Source organism: Mesoplodon mirus (genome assembly GCF_964341445.2).
Source record: "Mesoplodon mirus genome assembly, chromosome: 11".
NCBI classification, from domain to species: domain Eukaryota; kingdom Metazoa; phylum Chordata; class Mammalia; order Artiodactyla; family Ziphiidae; genus Mesoplodon; species Mesoplodon mirus.
In genome coordinates, this window is record NC_138987.1 from 14121655 (window position 1) to 14140618 (window position 18964).

The 18964-nt window shown below is 39.2% G+C and overlaps 1 protein-coding gene across 2 annotated transcripts in view; it reads right to left on the reverse strand.

Moving 5' to 3' along the window:
* Positions 1 to 11048: 11048 nt before the first annotated feature.
* Positions 11049 to 18964, reverse strand: part of KITLG (KIT ligand) — a 107649-nt gene continuing 99733 nt past the window's right edge. For both annotated transcript variants that reach the window (XR_014295396.1, XR_014295397.1), the window contains one exon: positions 11049 to 11058. The gene's annotated coding sequence lies outside the window, so the exon portion shown is untranslated. The remainder of the gene's footprint in view (positions 11059 to 18964) is intronic.

An 18964-nucleotide genomic window follows, 5' to 3' on the forward strand; every position in this document is an offset into this window, starting at 1 on the left:
TTTTGGTCATTCTAATAGTTGTTTTAACTTGCATTTCCCTGATGACATATGATTGGAGCATCTTTTCATTTACTTATTTGCCATCTATATATCTTCTTAAGTGAGATGTCCTGTTTTTTTTTCTTTCGATACGCAAGCCTCTCACTGTTGTGGCCTCTCCCGTTGCAGAGCACAGGCTCCAGACGCACAGGCTCAACAGCCATGGCTCACGGGCCCAGCCGCTCTGCGGCATGTGAGATCTTCCCGGACCGGGGCACAAATCCGTGTCCCCCGCATTGGCAGGCAGACTCTCAACCACTGCACCACCAGGGAAGCCCAAGTTGTCCATTTTTAAATCAATTTGTTTGTTTTCTTATTGTTGAGTTTCAAGAACTCTTTGTCTATCCTGAGTGTGTCTGCTGCATATATTTTCTCCCAGTGTAAGGCTTGTCTTCTCATTCTTTTGACGTTGTCTTTTTAATTTTATTGAAACCTAGCCTATTAATGACTTCTTTCATGGATTGTGCCTTTGGTGCTGTATTTAAAAAATAATTACGATACCCAAGATTATCTGGGTTTTCTTCTATGTTATCTTCTAGGAGTTTTATAGTTTTGCATTTTTCACACACACATACACTGTATTTTATTTTTACAAGAGATAAATAAACTGACACCAAGCATTGTAAATGGGTGACCACAACAAAAGCAACAATGACTGCAAGTACCAAACACGAAACACACTCACACTATGTCGTAATATTGACATTCAGTCCAGGAATCCTCCACTGTAACAGCTCCTTTACTTTGCAGTGAAAATTGATTGGTATAGTTTTTGCCTCTGAGTCCTTGTGGGATTTTTTTTTATTCAAACAGAAAGTCACAAAAATTATAATCATCCTCATCAGTTCACTCACTCCCATGTGATTAATTATTTTTTTCATCTTGATCTTTTGTTAGCACTTTTATGAATTCATCAGTTGCCATTAGAGTCCTGAAAATGCTTATTTATTCAGTTCAGCAGTATAGTCAGTTACCAGAAACCTATATTGTCAGAGTATTTTCCATGAATTCCCTGAAGATGAAACCTTTTATAGGAACATATTTGCAAAAGCATCAGAGTACACCCAGAACTGTCTGTAAATGACAAAAGACTTAAAAATGACCATGGTTAAAGATTTGATGGAAGTTCATAATAATGCAATTCACAAGGAAATTTAGTTATTTCTGAGATATACATTTTAAAGTAATAATTGGAATTATGACTTATAACATTATACCAGAACATATAAGATTTTTAGAAAATTTATGCAATGTCTGAAACATTTATATTAACAGTTCCATACAAATAACCCAAAGAAAGTTTAGTATTAGTTGTTTCTTTTGTTTGTTTGTTTGTTTGTTTATACTGCAGGTTCTTAATAGTGATCAATTTTATACACATCAGTGTATACATGTCAATCCCAATGGTCCAATACAGCACACCACCATCCCCACCTAACCGCAGTTTTCCCCCCTTGGTGTCCATACATTTGTTCTCCACCTTTGTGTCTCAACTATTGCCCTGCAAACCAGTTCATCTGTACCATTTTTCTAGGTTCCACCTACATGTGTTAATATACAATATTTGTTTTTCTCTTTCTGACTTACTTCACTCTGTATGACAGTCTCTACATCCATCCACGTCTCAACAAATGACCCAATTTCGTTCCGTTTTATGGCTGAGTAATATTCCATTGTATGTATGTACCACCACTTCTTTATCCATTCGTGTGTCAATGAGCATTTAGGTTGCTTCCATGACCTGGCTATTGAAAATAGTGCTGCAATGAAAATTAGGGTGCATGTGTCTTTTTGAATTATGTTTTTTTCTGGGTATATGCCCAGTAGTGGGATTTCTGGATAATATGGTAATTCTATTTTTACTTTTTCAAGGAACCTTCATACTGTTCTCCATAGTGGCTGTATCAATTTACATTCCCACCAACAGTGCAAGAGGGTTCCCTTTTCTCCGCACCCTCCCCATCATTTGTTGTTTGTAAATTTTCTGATGATGCCCATTCTAACTGGTGTGAGGTGATACCTCATTGTAGTTTTGATTTGCATTTCTCTAATAATTAGTGATGTTGACTAGTTTTTCACGTACTTCTTGGCCATCTGTATGTTTTCTTTGGAGAAATGTCTATTTAAGTCTTCTGCCCATTTTTGCATTGGGTTGTTTGTTTCTTTAACAGGCTGTTTATATATTTTGAGCTGTTTATATATTTTGGAGATTAATCCTTTGTCCATTGATTCGTTTGCAAATATTTTCTCCCAATCTAAGAGTTGTCTTTCCGTCTTGTTTATGGTTCCCTTTGCTGTGCAAAACTTTGAAGTTTCATTAGGTCCCATTTGTTTATTTTTGTTTTTATTTCCATTTCTCTATGAGGTGGATCAAAAAAGATCTTGCTGTGATTTATGTTAAAGAGTGTTCTTCCTATGTTTTCCTCTAAGGGTTTTATAGTGTCCAGTCTTACATTTAGGTCTATAATCCATTTTGAGTTTATTTTTGTGTATGGTGTTAGGGAGTGTTCTAATTTCATTATTTTCCATGTAGCTGTCCAGTTTTCCCAGCACCACTTATTGAAGAGACTGTCTTTTCTCCATTGTATATCTTTGCCTCCTTTGTCATAGATTAGTTGACCATAGGTGTGTGGGTTTATCTCTGGGCTTTCTATCTTGTTCCATTGATCTGTGTTTCTGTTTTTGTGCCAGTACCGTATTGTCTTGATTACTGTAGCTTTGTAGTATAGTCAGAAGTCAGGGAGTCTGATTCCTCCAGCTCCGTTTTTTTCCCTCAAGACTGCTTTGGCTATTCGGGGTCTTTTGTGTCTCCATACAAATTTTAAGATGATTTGTTCTAGTTCCATAAAAAATGCCATTGGTAATTTGATAGGGATTGCGTTGAATCTGTAGATTGCTTTGGGTAGTATAGTCATTTTCACAATATTAATTCTTCCAATTCAAGAACATGGTATATCTCTCCATCTGTTGGTATCATCTTTAATTTTTTTCATCAGTGTCTTATACTTTTCTGCATAGAGGTCTTTTGTCTCCCTAGGTAGGTTAATTCCTAGGTATTTTATTCTTTTTGTTGCAGTGGTAAATGGGAGTGTTCCCTTAATTTCTCTTTCAGATTTTTCATCATTAGTGTATAGGAATAAGAGATTTCTGTGCATTAATTTTGTATTCTGCAACTTTAGCAAATTCATTGATTAGCTCTAGTAGTTTTCTGGTGACATTTTTAGGATTCTCTATGTATAGTATCATGTCATCTGCAAACAGTGACAGTTTTACTTCTTCTTTTCCAATTATATTCCTTTTATTTCTTTTTCTTCTCTGATTGCCATGGCTAGGACTTCCCCAAAACTATGTTGAATAATAGTGGTGAGAGTGGGTGTCCTTGTCTTGTTCCTGATCTTAGAGGAAATGCTTTCAGTTTTTCACCATTGAGAATGATGTTTGCTGTGGGTTTGTCATATATGGCCTTTATTATGTTGAGGTAGGTTCCCTCTATGCCCACTTTCTGGAGAGTTTTTATCATAAATGGGTGTTGAATTTTGTCAAAAGCTTTTTCTGCATCTATGAAATGATCATATGGTTTTATTCTTCAGTTTGTTAATATGGTTTATCACATTGATTGATATGCGTATATTGAAGAATCCTTGCATCCCTGGGATAAATCCCACCTGATCTGTATGATCCTTTTAATATGTTTAATATGTTGTTGGATTCTGTTTGCTGTTTGCTAGTATTTTGTGGAGGATTTTTGCATCTATATTCATCAGTGATATTGGTCTGTAATTTTCTTTTTTTTGTAGTATCATTGTCTGGTTTTGGTATCAGGGTGATGGTGGCCTCATAGAATGAGTTTGGGAGTGTTCTTTCCTCTGCAATTTTTTTGAAGAGTTTGAGAAGGATGGGTGTTAGCTCTTCCCTAAATGTTTGATAGAATTCACCTGTGAAGTCATCTGGTCCTGGACTTTTGTTTTTTGGAAGATTTTTAATCACAGTTTGAATTTGATTACTTGTGATTTTTCTGTGCATATTTTCTGTTTCCTCCTGGTTCAGTCTTGTGAGGTTATACCTTTCTAATAATTTGTCCATTTCTTCCAGGTTGTCCACTTTATTGGCATAGAGTTGCTTGTAGTAGTCTCTTAGGATGCTTTGTTTTTCTGCGGAGTCTGTTGTAACTTCTCCTTTTTCATATCTAATTTTATTGATTTGAATCCTCTCCCTCTTTTTCTTGATGAGTCTGGCCAATGGTTTATTAATTTTGTTTATTTTCTCAAAGAACCAGCTTTTTGTTTTATTGATCATTGTGATTGTTTTCTTTGTTTCTATTTCATTTATTTCTGCTCTGATCTTTATGATATCTTTCCTTCTGCTAACTTTGGGTTTTGTTTGTTCTTCTTTAGTTCCTTTAGGTGTAAGGTTAGATTTTATATTTCAGATTTTTCTTGTTTCTTGAGGTAGGCTTGTATAGCTATAAACTTCCCTCTTAGAACTGCTTTTGCTGCATCCCATAGGTTTTGGATAGTCTTGTTTTCATTGTCATTTTTCTGTAGGTATTCTTTTATTTCCTCATTGATTTCTTCAGTGATCTCTTCATTATTTAGTAATGTATTGTTTAGCCTCCGTGTGTTTGTGGTTTTTTACATTTTTTTCCCTGGAATTTATTTCTAATCTCATAGCATTGTGGTCAGAATAGATGCTTGATATGATTTCAATTTTCTTAAATTTACTGAGGCTTGATTTGTGACCCAATATGTGATCTATCCTGGAGAATGTTCTCTGCGCACTGGAGAAGAAAGTGTAATCTGCTGTTTTTGTATGCAATGTCCTATAAATATCAATTAAATCTACCTTGTCTCTTGTGTCATTTAAAGCTTCTCCTTCCTTATTTAATTTCATTTTGGATGATCTGTCCATTGGTGTAAGTGAGGTTTTAATGTCCCCCACAATCATTGTGTCACTGTTCATTTCCCCTTTTATAGCTGTTAGGACTTGCCTTATGTGTTGAGGTGCTCCTATGTTGGGTGCATATATATTTCTAATTGTTATATCTTCTTCTTGGATTGATCCCTTGATCATTATGTAGTGTACTTCCTTGTCTCTTGTAACATTCTTTATTTTAAAGTCTATTTTATCTGATTTGAGTATTGCTACTCCAGCTTTCACTTGATTTCCATTTGCATGGAATATATTTTTCCATCCCTCACTCTCAGTCTGTATGTGTCGCTAGGTTTGAAATGTGTCTTTTGTAGACAGCATATATACGGGTCTTTTTTTTTGTATCCATTCAGCAAGCCTGTGTCTTTTGGTTGGAGCATTTAATCCATTCACGTTTAAGGTAATTAACAATATGAATGTTCCTATGACCATTTTCTTAATTGCTTTTTTTTGTTTGTTTGTTTGTTTTGTGTTACGCGGGCCTCTCACTGTTGTGGCATCTCCCGTTGTGGAGCACAGGCTCTGGACATGCAGGCTCAGTGGCCATGGCTCACGGGCCTAGCCGCTCTGTGGCATGTTGGATCTTCCTGGACCGGGACAAGAACCTGTGTCCCCTGCATCTTCAGGCGGACTCTCAACCACTGCGCCACCTTTGAAGCCCTTCTTAATTGTTTTGGGTTTTTTCTGTAGGTCCTTTTCTTCTCTTGTGTTTCCCACTTAGAGAAGTTCCTTTTGCATTTGTTGTAGAGCTGGATTGGTGGTGCTGAATTCTCTTAGCTTTTGCTTTTCTGTATAGCTTTTGATTTCTCCATCGAATCTGAATGAGATCCTTGCGGGGTAGAGTAATCTTGGTTGTAGGTTCTTCCCTTTCATCACTTTAAGTATATCACGCCAATCCCTTCTGGCTTGTAGAGTTTCTGCTGAGAAATCAGCTGTTAACCTTATGGGAGTTCCCTTGTATGTTATTTGTCATTTTTCCCTTGCTGCTTTCAATAATTTTTCTTTGGCTTTAATTTTTGCCAGTTTGATTACTATGTTTCTCAGTGTGTTTCTCCTTGGGTTTATCCTGTATGGGATTTGCTGTGCTTTCTGGACTTGGGTGGCTATTTCCTTTCCTATGTTATGGACGTTTTCTACTATAATCTCTTCAAATATTTTCTCTGGTCCTTTATCTCTCTCTCTTCTCCTTCTGGGACCCCTATAATGCAAATATTGTTGCGTTTAATGTTGTCCCAGTGGTCTCTTAGGCTGTCTTCATTTCTTTTCATTCTTTTTTCTTTAGTCCGTTCTGCAGCAGTGAATTCCACCATTCTGTCTTCCAGGTCATTGATCCATTCTTCTTCCTCTGTTATTCTGCTATTGATTCCTTCTAGTGTAGTTTTCATTTCAGTTATTGTATTGTTCATCTCGTTTGTTTGTTCTTTAATTCTTCAAGGTCTTTGTTAAACACTTCTTGCATCTTCTCAATCTTTGCCTCCATTGTTTTTCCAAGGTCCTGGATCATCTTCATTATAATTATTCTGAATTCTTTTTCTGGAAGGTTGCCTATCTCCACTTCATTTAGTTGTGTTTCTGGTGTTTTATCTTGTTCCTTCATCTGGTATATAGCCCTCTGCCTTTTCATCTTGTCTGTCTTTCTGTGAATGTGGTTTTTGTTCCACGGGCTGCAGGACTGTAGTTCTTCTTGCTTCTGCTGTCTGCCCTCTGGTGGATGAGACTATCTAAGAGGGTTGATGGGAGGCACTGGTGGTGGGTGGAGCTGACTGTTGTTCTGGTGGGCAGAGCTCAGTAAAACTTTTATCCACTTGACTGTTGATGGGTGGGGCTGTGTTCCCTCCCTGTTGGTTGTTTGGCCTGGGGCAACCCGACAGTGGAGCCTACCTGGGTTCTTTCATGGGGCTAATGACAGACTCTGGGAGGGCTCATGCCAAGGAGTACTTCCCAGAATTTCTCCTGCCAGTGTTCTTGTCCCCATGGTGAAACAGAGCCACCCCTGCCTCTGCAGGGGACCCTCCAACACTAGCAGGTAGGTCTGGTTCAGTCTTCCCTGGGGTCACTGCTCCTTCCCCTGGGTTCCGATGAGCACACTACTTTGTGTGTGCCCTCCAAGAGTGGAGTCTCTGTGTCCCCCAGTCCTGTCGAAGTCCTGCAATCAATTCCCACTAGGCTTTAAAATCTGATTCTCTAGGAATTCCTCCTCCTGTTGCTGGACCCCCAGGTTGGGAAGCCTGACGTGGGGCTCAGAACCTTCATTCCAGTGGGTGGACTTCTGTAGTATAAGTATTCTCCAGTCTGTGAGTCACCCACCCAGCAGTTATGGGATTTGATTTTACTGTGATTGCGCCCCTCCTACAGTCTCATTGTGGTTTCTCCTTTCTCTTTGGATGTGGGGTATCTTTCTGGTGGGTTCCAGTGTCTTCCTGTCGATGACTGTCCAGCAGCTAGTTGTGGTTCTGGTGTTCTCGCAAGAGGGAGTGAGAGCACGTCCTTCTACTCCACCATCTTGGTTCCTCCTCCCTATAGTTTTGTATTATAATTTAGCTCTGTGATCAATTTTGAGTTAATTTTTTGTGAATAGTATAAGATTTGTGTCTAGATTCATTATTTTTGCATGTGGATGTCCAGTTTTTCCAGCAGCGTTTGTTATAAAAACTACCTTTGATCTTATGTATTGACTTTGTTTCTTTGTCAAAAATCACGTGACTCTTTTTATGTGGGTCTATTTCTGAGCTTCCTATTCTATTCCATTGATCTATTTGCCTTTTCTTTCACTGATATCACATTGCTTCTATTACTGTAGCTTTATAGCAAATCTTTTTTTTAAAAACTTCTTTATTGGAGTATAATTGCTTTACAATGGTGTGTTAGTTTCTGCTTTATAACAAAGTGAATCAGTTATACGTATGTTCCCATATCTCTTCCCTCTTGCATCTCCCTCCCTCCTACCCCTCTAGGTGGTCACAAAGCACTGAGCTGATCTCCCTGTGCCATGCGGCTGCTTCCCACTACCTATTTTACGTTTGGTAGTGTATATATGTCCATGCCACTCTCTCACATTGTCACAGCTTACCCTTCCCCCTCCCCATATCCTCAAGTCCATTCACTAGTAGGTCTGTGTCTTTATTCCTGTCTTACCCCTAGGTTCTTCATGACATTTTTCCCCCCTTAGATTCCATATATATGTGTTAGCATATGGTATTTGTTTTTCTCTTTCTGACTTACTTAACACTGTATGACAGACTCTAGGTCCATCCACCTCACTACAAATAACTCAATTTCATTTCTTTTTATGGCTGAATAATATTCCACTGTATGTATGTGCCACACCTTCTTTATCCATTCATCCGATGATGGACACTTAGGTTGTTTCCATCTCCTGGCTATTGTAAATAGAGCTGCAGTGAACATTTTGGTACATGACTCTTTTTGAATTATGTTTTCAGGGTATATGCCCAGTAGTGGGATAGCTGGGTCATATGGTAGTTCTATTTGTAGTTTTTTAAGGAACCTCCATATTGTTTTCCATAGTGGCTGTACCAATTCACATTCCCACCAGCAGTGCAAGAGTGTTCCCTTTTCTCCACACCCTCTCCAGCATTTATTGTTTCTAGATTTTTTGATGATGGCCATTCTGACCAGTGTGAGATGATATCTCATTGCAGTTTTGATCCACATTTCTCTAATGATTAATGATGTTGAGCATCCTTTCATGTATTTGTTGGCAATCTGTATATCTTCTTTGGAGAAATGTCTATTTAGGTCTTCTGCCCATTTTTGGATTGGGTTGTTTGTTTTTTTGTTATTGAGCTGCATGAGCTGCTTGTAAAATTTGGAGATTAATCCTTTGTCGGTTTCTTCATTTGCAAATATTTTCTCCCCTTCTGAGGGTTGTCTTTTTGTCTTGGTTATGGTTCCTTTGCTGTGCAAAAGCTTTTTATTTTATTTTATTTTTTTTTTGCAGTACGCGGGCCTCTCACTGTTGTGGCCTCTCCCGTTGCGGAGCACAGGCTCCGGATGCGCAGGCCCAGCGGCCATGGCTCATGGAGCTAGCCGCTTTGCGGCATGTGGGATCTTCCTGGACCGGGGCATGAACCCGTGTCCCCTGCATCGGCAGTGGACTCTCAACCACTGTGCCACCAGGGAAGCCCTTATGTAGATCTTATATTTTGTTAGGTGTATACCAAAGTATTTCATTTTGGGGGATGCTAATGTAAATGTTATTGTGTTTTTTATTGTCAGATTCTACTTGATCACTGTTGGTACATAGAAAGGTGACTGACTTTTGTGTATCAATCTTGTGCAATAGACTGAATGTTTGTGTCCCTCAAAATTCATTTGTTGAAATCAAACTCCCAGTGTAAGAGAATTAGGAGGTGGAGCTGTGGGGAGGCAATTAGGTCATGAGGGTATAGCCCTCGTGTATGGGATTGGTGGCCTTATAAAAGAGACCCCAGAGAGCTCTTATGCCCCTTTTTAAAATGCAAGAAGACGGCAATGTACAAACCAGGAAACGGTCCTCACCAGATACCAAATCTGCTGGTGCTTTGATCTTGGACTTTCCAGCCTCCAGGACTGTGAGAAGTAAATTCCTGTTGCGTATGAACCACCCAGTTTATGGCATTTTGTTATGGCAGACTTAATGGACTAAGACACTTTATATCCTGTAATTTTGTTATTAGTGATCACTTATTAGTTCCAGGAGGTTAGTTTATTTTGGATATTGACCTGATCTACCTAGGCCAACTAAGAAAAAAATAGTAAGTTAGAACTAATGTTTACTGAGTGTCTACTACGTGCATGGTGTAATCTAGGCACTTGGGAATGGATTATTAAAACTAGACCAATTCTCTACCCTCATGGTGTTTACCTTCTACTGAAGAAGATAGATAATATATAAATAATCCTGTAGTATCTGGTAGTGATAAATGTCATGAGAAGAAAAAAGCAGGAAAGGGGTTGAATGAGGAGGCAGGTATGCTCCTTTAGACAGGTTGATCATAGAAGATTTTATGTGAGAATATGACATTTCAAGAGTTACAAATGAAGTGAGGGAGCTAGCTATCCAAATATCTGGGAAAGAGCATTCCAGGAAAAGGGAAGAGCAACATCCAAAAATTGGAGAGAAGAATGTTTTTGGAATGTTCTAGAAACAGCAAGGGGCTGGAACAGAGTGAGCTAGGGCAGAGATAGGGGTGGGGTGGGATGAAGTGGACTAGAGGAAATTACATTAGTGATAGTCAGGGTCAGATGAAGGGAGTTTTATAGTACATGATACTTCCACCGTCATGCTTAATATGATGGGAAATCATTGGATGATTGAGAGTGATTTTATGTTTTCCTTTTTGAATTTCTACTCAATTCATAATAACCATTGAATTTACACTGTGAAGGAAAAAACTATGACTATAGTATACTATTTATACCATGACACAGATACTACAATAAGAAACAAAATGACTGAAAATACGGCCATAGGTTGAATGGGTTAGGTTTTAAAAAAAGGAAAATAGGAACAAAGTAAATTAGAAGACATTTTGAAAAATAGGAGGTTAAGGCAGAAAAGAAATAGAAATTGGAAACCCAAAGATATTTAGATCCACTTGGTTAGATTTTAGTTTTAAGCTACCATTATATATGCACTGACTATGTGCTTAACGGCCCACTCACATCCTGGACACACCTAGTGAGGAAAAATTATTGGTCTTATTTTATATACATAGTTTAATTTCTGTAAAGAGAAAGTATTATTAGCTATTTTAAAGATGATGAAACAGGCTCAGAGAGGTAAGGAACTTGATCAAGGTTACACAATTAAGTGGCAGAGCCAACACTTTAATCAAGATTTGTCTGATTTCAAAATCCACGCTCTTTATTACTATGAATCATCTTAAAAATTATGTTTTACAAAGATGCTTCCCCTATGAAGAATCTGAATTATGTTCTCAAGATGCTACTTATCCTTGTTCCAGGGCTCTTGTGCCCCTCAGGCAGCTGCTATGTCCAGCACCTTTGTTGCACCCATTATAAGGGCTTTTCTACCTCCTTGATGGCCATCTCGCAGGCCAGGGAACTCAACGTTCTCCCCACTATCTCCCAAGCCTGTGGGTGGAACTTTTGATGATGAAACCAAACCTGTAGAAGGAAGATGTCTGTATAAAGGAGGCCTGGTTCTCACAATAATGATATGGGTCTCATATGAGCAGGGGCATCATTTCATTTCAAGAAGGCTGAGCCAAAGGTCAAGGAAAGGTCATCTTGAAAGTCAGAGTGAGAATAGACACAGTTACTACAAAACCAGAGTTCTTCCTAGTACAATTGGTTTGTAGTAGTCTATACTCTCTCCAGTTTCAATCATTTCCCCCTTGACTGTCATCTCTCAATCTGTCCCTTTATCATTGACTAGCCTGTCAGAAACTGTTGTCACCAAAGATGTTAACACTTTTTTCACACTTCCTTCTCATAACTTTCCAACAACGATAAATAATTTCCACGTTTATGACTTATTTAATACTGTAGGTCCATTGCCCTGATCTGTTTTACCTTAATAACTTTACCTCTAAGCACTCACTTGGCTGTCTATACCTCTAATATCTTGAACCCTGAGATTTCTCTCTCCAGATGAACCCTCCACCTCTTCTACTTCCTCAATTTTAGTAAGTTTACTTTTGCTTTCATTATTAGCTTCCCTTTCCCCAATTTATTTATTATTATCTTTCAGTTTATTAGGGTCTAAGCTTCATTTCTGCTTATTAGAAGCACTTTCAATAAGCAGGTATACCTCTGTGCCTTGCTGCTATAAACATTCTCCAAGTTTGTTGGATCACACCATACTCCCATAGATATCCAAATTTGTCACTAATTTTGACATTTATGGCATTTTATTACTCTCTGGGCTTGCAGCATTTAGGATCATAATTATTTTCCCTCTTGGATCATAGACTGGGTTTTCCCTTGGTCTGTGCTGCCAATAGGCATCTGGATAAATATCCTTCCTGAAATTGTTTAGTCCTGAATCCTATCCTTGCCACAGCCTTATAGGTGAAGCTGTTACTGATTTTTCCCACTTCCATATATATGATCTAAATAGCTTCCTACCCAGGCGGAATCCCAGGGTTCATCATGTCAAGTGTATATCAGCCACTCATTCTCTTACTCCCTTGACTGTTAACTGGAGAGTATAGCCCATTAATCTCTAAATCTGGATCACTCTACTGATTTGCATTCTTTAATTCCATTCTAGAATTTCTAAATACTATTAAATAAAACTGCATAATTATGTTGGTTTGGCTCCATTAAAATTTTATGTTTTCAGCCTCAGTAAGATAAGCAATCCTTTTAATCATTTAGTCCCTTTACACATTCCTTTCAGTAACAGTTAAAAAAAAGAAAAAAGAAAAAAAAAAAAACCTTTATGGTTCTTCTCAAGCCCCTAATTCACAAAAATGATAGTCTAGTTTTTATGTGACCTAGAATTTGTACATCTTACAAGAACATCCTCAATTTTGCTATTTACTCTAACATTATTCTTTCAGCATCTTTCTACCTCCCTTCTGTTTCAGCTAATGTTCTTTGACTAGGGTGACACAAATGGACTCTCCTTAAGAAAAAATGAATTTATCAGAAAGATATTGTGAGATCATAGTATTAAAAAGAAGCCTGGAGATGGGAACTTGGAAATTTACAGGAACCAAGGAAACCACAGAGGGAATTATAAAACAGTCTCTTTGACAGCAAAAACAGCTTGGTATTCCAGCCTAACCTCTGGGATGAATCCAGTTGTTTCTAGTCTCTTTTCACTCTGCCCATTACTAAGCCTTCAGGAAGAAAGCATCCAAGTGACTTAGGCTTGGTTTACAGATGTTACTTCTTGTCTAAGTGGAAGCCCTCCACTTACACCCCATCAGACTGTAATCAACAGGGAAGCAATACTTCCCCCAAAGGGAATTAGGGTGTTATGAACAAGGGAAAATGAATGTTAGTGAAGCAATCAAAACACAACAAAAATCCACTATACTTTCTGTCACTCAGAAATAATTGGTTCTACTGTTCCCAGTTCTCCCACAGTGTTCTTGATTCAATCTTGTGTAGAATTTCTTCATAACTTTCCTCTCCAATATACTCCTAATCCTGGGTCCTCTTTTTTTTTTTTTTTTTTTCTGTCGAGAGTCATTATACATACCAGTCCTCCAAATTATAGACCTCAGAGTCAGCTCTCTTTCCTCTTATTTATCATCTATTTTTGTATTGTTATTTTGTGAAAAATATCTCTCCAATTAAGTTTCTCTCCCTTTGTCTCACTTCAACCTGTGGTGGACTATTACGATAGCATCTTAGACGACTTTTCTTTCTGTAAATTTTTCCAATCTAGTTTTTAATATTGCTCGCAGAATTATTTTTCTAAAGTAGTTAAAATACCAAAGAAATAAACAACACTCTTATCATGACACTGTCTTGCTTTAAAAAACTTCAGTGGCTTTTTAGCAGCTCCATGATAAAGTCTAATCTTTATATCCAGTTCTACAGGGCCCTGACTCATCTCACCTCAACTTAACCTTTCTAGAATCAACTCCCTCCATTCTTTTTTTTTCTTTGATTTATTTATTATTTACTTTATTAATTGTTATTTATTTTTGGCTGTGTCAGGTCTTAGCTGAGGCACGCAGGATCTTCACTGAGGCATATGGGATCTTTCATTGCGGTGCACAGGCTCTTCATTGCAGTGTGTGGCCTTCTCTCTAGTTGTGGCATGTAGGTTTTCTCTTCTCTAATTGTGGTGTGCAGGCTCCAGGGTGCGTGGGCTCTGTAGATGTGTCGCGGGTTCCAGAGCATGTGAACTCTGCGGTTCACAGCATGCAGATTCTCTAGTTGAGGTGTGTGGGCTCAGTAGTTGTGGTGTGCGGGCTTAGTTGCTCTGCGGCATGTTGGATCTTAGTTCCCTGATGAGGGGTCGAACCCACATCCCCTGCATTGTAAGGTAGATTCTTTACCACTGGACCACCAGGGAAGTTCCTCAAATCCCTCTATTCTTTAAGCGTTCTTTAAGAACACACAGTGTTATCCCAATATATTATGTTTGTATCTATTTATTATGGAAATTATAATGGTTTTCCCAACAACCCTCTCAGCCATTGGATAGTAATCATGGACTGGGAAGGAAAATGACTCCACCTCCAGATCCAAGGGTGGCTGTGATTAATTTAATCCAAACATGGGAATCCATTTCCACTTATCTTTGTGATTGATTCATATAAATTAGGTGTAAATCACTTGGTCTATGGCGTATCCGTAGCCAAAGTGGTTGATTTAAGAATAGGCTTGGCATAAAAAGAAATGAAATTGGGTTATTTGTAGTGAGGTGGATGGACCTAGAGTCTGTCATACAGAGTGAAGTAAGTCAGAAAGAGAAAAACAAATGCCGTATGCTAATACATATATATGGAATCTAAAACAAAGATGTCATGAAGAACCTAGGGGCAGGATGGGAATAAAGACTCAGACATACTAGAGAATAGACTTGAAGACACGGGGAGGGGGAAGGGTAAGCTGGGACAAAGTGAGAGAGTGTCATGGACATATATACACTACCAAATGTAAAATAGATAGCTAGTGGGAAGCAGCCACATAGCACAGCGAGATCAGCTCTGTGCTTTGTGACCACATAGAGGGGTGGAATAGGGAGGGTGGGAGGGAGGGAGACACAAGAGGGAGGAGATATGGGGATATATGTATATGTATAGCTGATTCACTTTCTTATAAAGCAGAAACTAACACACCATTGTAAAGCAATTGTACTCCAATAAAGATGTTAAAAAAAAAAAGGCTTCGGATCTGAGAAAGAAGGGTACCTACTGTTCTGAGAGCTTTCTCCTTTCCTTTGGGTACTGTAATGTGAGGGTTTGAATCTTGGAACCATTATAGCTGCTTTGCTCTGATGAGGGAAGCCAGCCTAAGACAAAGCCACTCCTGAGATGAGGTATCATAGAGAAAGAGAGCCAGAGCCCCTGGATGAAGCCAATCATGATGCCTACCTGACTTTAGGACCTCCAGTTACATGAGTCAATGCATTTTGTCATTGACTAGTCCATTCTGAGTCAGGTTTTCTATTACTAGCTATTCAAAGCATCCTGTTACACTGTTCTCCATGATTACAATGTCCCCCCCACCCCATTTCTATAATTGGAAAATATTAATATCTACTCTTCTTTTAAAGCCAACCTAAATTGTTACAACCTCTGTGAAGCTTTGTTTATCCCATGAGCAGAAATCATTTAGGTTTTTATTCTCTGTTCCATTGTACCTTGTTCTTACTTCAAATAGACATTCATTTATTCAACATATGTATTTATTGAGCAATTTGTATGTACCAGGTTCTTTTAGAGGCACTGGAAACATAGAAATTAGCAAGTTGACAAAAATCTCAGCCTTCATAGAACCTATATTCTAGAGGGCAAGACAGAAACTAACCACCAACAAAATGGTAAGATGTAAAGGGATATAAAATATTATGAAGATAAAAGTATTTGGGGGGCTTCCCTGGTGGTGCAGTGGTTAAGAATCTGCCTGCCAATACAAGAGACATGGGTTCAAACCCTGGCCCGGGAAGATCCCACATGCCACGGAGCAACTAAGCCCGTGCACCACAACTATGGAGCCTGTGCTCAAGAGCCCACAAGCCACAACTACTGAGCCCACGTGCCACAACTACTGAAGCCCATGCGCCTAGAGCCTGTGCTCCGCAACAAGAGATGCCACGACAATGAGAAGCAGGCACACCGCAACGAAGAGTAGCTCCCACTCACCTCAACTAGAGAAAGCCCACGCACAGCAACGAAGACCCAACACAGCCAAAAATAAAAAACAAACAAAAAATAAATTTATTAAAATTTTTTTTTAATATTTTGGAGATAAATTATGGATAAATAAATCTTGGAAAAGGAGGTAGAGTGTGCTGGGGAGAGACTGAAATAGGGTGGTCAGGGAAGATCTCACTAAAAAGGTGAAATTTGGGCTTCCCTGGTGGCACAGTGGTCAAGAATCCTCCTGCCAATGCAGGGGACACGGGTTCGAGTCCTGGTCTGGGAAGATCCCACATACTGCAGAGCAACTAAGCCCGTGCACCACAACTACTGAGCCTGAGCTCTCGAGCCACCAGTACTGAACCTGCGTGCCACAACTACTGAAGCCCACACACCTAGAGCCCATCTCTGCAACGAGAGAAGCCACTACAATGAGAAGCCCACGCTCCACAACAAAGAGTAGCCCCTGCTCGCCACAACTAGAGAAAGCCTCACACAGCAACAAAGAACTAAAGCAGCCAAATAAATAAATAAATAAATAGATAGATAGATAGATAGATAAATAAATAAATAAATTTATTAGGAAAAAAGCGGTGGAATTTGAACAAAGATAAGAAAGTAAGTGGATGTCTGGGGGAAAAGTAAGGCAAGAGTATATGTAACATGTTCGATGTCAGTGTGCCACTGAAAAGCAGGTATATCAGAGCAGTAGAACAGGAGTGAGAGAGGTAGAAGACTGGGCCAAACTGAAAATGGGGGCCAGATCATGTAGGAGTTGTAAACTGTTGGTTCTGAATAGAGAGCTTGAGCAGAGAACGGGCAGGATCTGACTTCTGTTTTTAAGGGCTCATTCTGGTTGCTGGATTGAGAATAGACTTTGGGAAACACTATATGATTATTAGCTGTTTACTAATCTCTGGCATCTCTTCCCCCTTTGACTGAAAAAGCTGCAGCTTGTTTATCTAAATATCCTTGTGACTTACAAGTGTTTGAGAGACAATGGGAAATCATATATTTGTTGAATTCGTTTTATTCTCTTCATCAGGCATAAGAAAAATGTTTTACCAGGTGCAATCTGAAAAGATTACAGTAAGCTTAATTTCAAAGAAGAGCAACACTTAATTGATGAAAGGCAGTAGAGTGTAGGAAAAAAAAAAAAAGTTAGGGCTTCCCTGGTGGCGCAGTGGTTGAGAGTCCGCCTGCCGATGCAGGGGACGCGGGTTCGTGCCCCGGTCCGGGAAGATCCCACATGCTGCGGAGCGGCTGGGCCCATGAGCCATGGCCGCTGAGCCTGCGCGTCTGGAGCCTGTGCTCCACAGCAGGAGAGGCCACAACAGTGAGAAGCCCGCAGTTAAACTTGCACATAGGTAAATAAATATAGGTTACAGTTTTAAAATAAAGAATAGGTTTGGGGGCCTCCCTGGTGGCGCAGTGGTTGAGAGTCCGCCTGCCGATGCAGGGGATACGGGTTCGTGCCCCGGTCAGGGACCGGTCAGGGAGGATCCCATATGCCGCGGAGCGGCTGGGCCCGTGAGCCATGGCCGCTGGGCCTGCGCGTCCGGAGCCTGTGCTCCGCAACGGGAGAGGCCACAACAGTGAGAGGCCCGCATACCGCAAAAAAAAAAAAAAAAAAAAAAGAAGAATAGGTTGTCCCTGGATTTTTAAATGAATTAAGATCTAATTCTAGCTTAATCAAGTGTGTCACACATCTAAAATGACACTAACTATACTATAATGCTGTACGCCTCCATTAAAATGAAAGTATTGGTGAAACATTGTAAAGTTAGTCGTTTTCCAAATGGCTGAGTAACAGCAGCATAGACAAATCATCAGATAAGTATCCCATAGTTAAATAAACTTGTCTCCTGAATCTAAATCAAATTATATATTTGAGGCATGTGTGTGACTTCCAAATACAAACTTGCAGCTTCACTGAATTTTCAGACAATTCATAATTTTCGCCGAACTTATTCCTTTGCACCATCATTTGTCTGGTATTTGAAAAGCTGTATTCACAAGTTCAGCTAGAAGATATTTATAAGCCCTTTGGTGCCAGGCATTGGCAAAGGTCCTCCCTGGACATATGCTGAAGGGAACAAGCCACATAACCGCTTCCCTCCCACATAATCCCTCTGGCTCATTGAAATTGGATGACCTTCCTGGGAACTCTTTACTGTGGCCTCTGTGCGTGCCAAAAGCCCAAGAAAGCTTGCTGGGCTGTTCTCATTCAAACACTGAGCTTTCTGGGTTCTCATTCAGGAATCTTTAGACACACTTCCTTCTTGCTCAGTGAAACTGCTAATTGGCACAGGAAACATCCCAGCTTTGTCCATTTTCTGTAGAAGCTGGAAATGCTTCTACCTGACTGTACCGGCAGAATTATGTTTTCAGTTGTATGAATGCCCCAGACATTTCAATGATAACCTTAGGGATAAAATAATACACATAATGCAGTTGGTTAAACAGTCTCTTATGTCACGGAATAAGTGGTTACAAACAAAGATCTTCTGAAATTGGGGGCTTAAAAAAATGGGTGCCTGGGATATAGTTATTTAAATTTGATAAAAATGGTACATAGTGCCTTTCTGTTCTTATGTTCTTTACCCTAACTGGTCCATTTGTACTATTATACATTGAATCTGTTTGTTACTAGTTACAAGGAAGAGGGGCTGTTGTGGTTGGTTTCCAAGGAAAATTTTTCCTTCAGCTCAGAAAAGCATGTTACATTGGCAAGAATGAGGGATATTGTCTCTGTATTTGTCGTTGACCAAGAGCCCATGTCTCCCATATGTATGAAGGAAAAAAACCCTCTCTAATCTGTATTTTTAGGTCTTGTCTGCTTCTAATGGACTTATGTAGAGTGACAGGCAAAAAAGAAATAAAATTACTCATGAGAGCAGTTGGGCTGGGTGTTGAAATTGTTGAAATCTTTTTTAGCCTGTCTTGACGTTTTGAATGTTTATTTACGTCAAATTACCAAAAACTACCTTACTTTTTTACATATGTATATGCAAATGTGCATAAGTATCTCTTTTGAATTCAAGTAGATGCATAAAGGTTTTGTTGAGTGTTTAGAGGGTAATTATGCTCTTTAGCTGTTAGTTTCATGCTTTAGCAGTGATGTTTCTTGTCAAGTATATTGATATGAGCAAAGTCCATTCAAAAATATCATAAAAATAAGAGATTATTAATACTTTGCT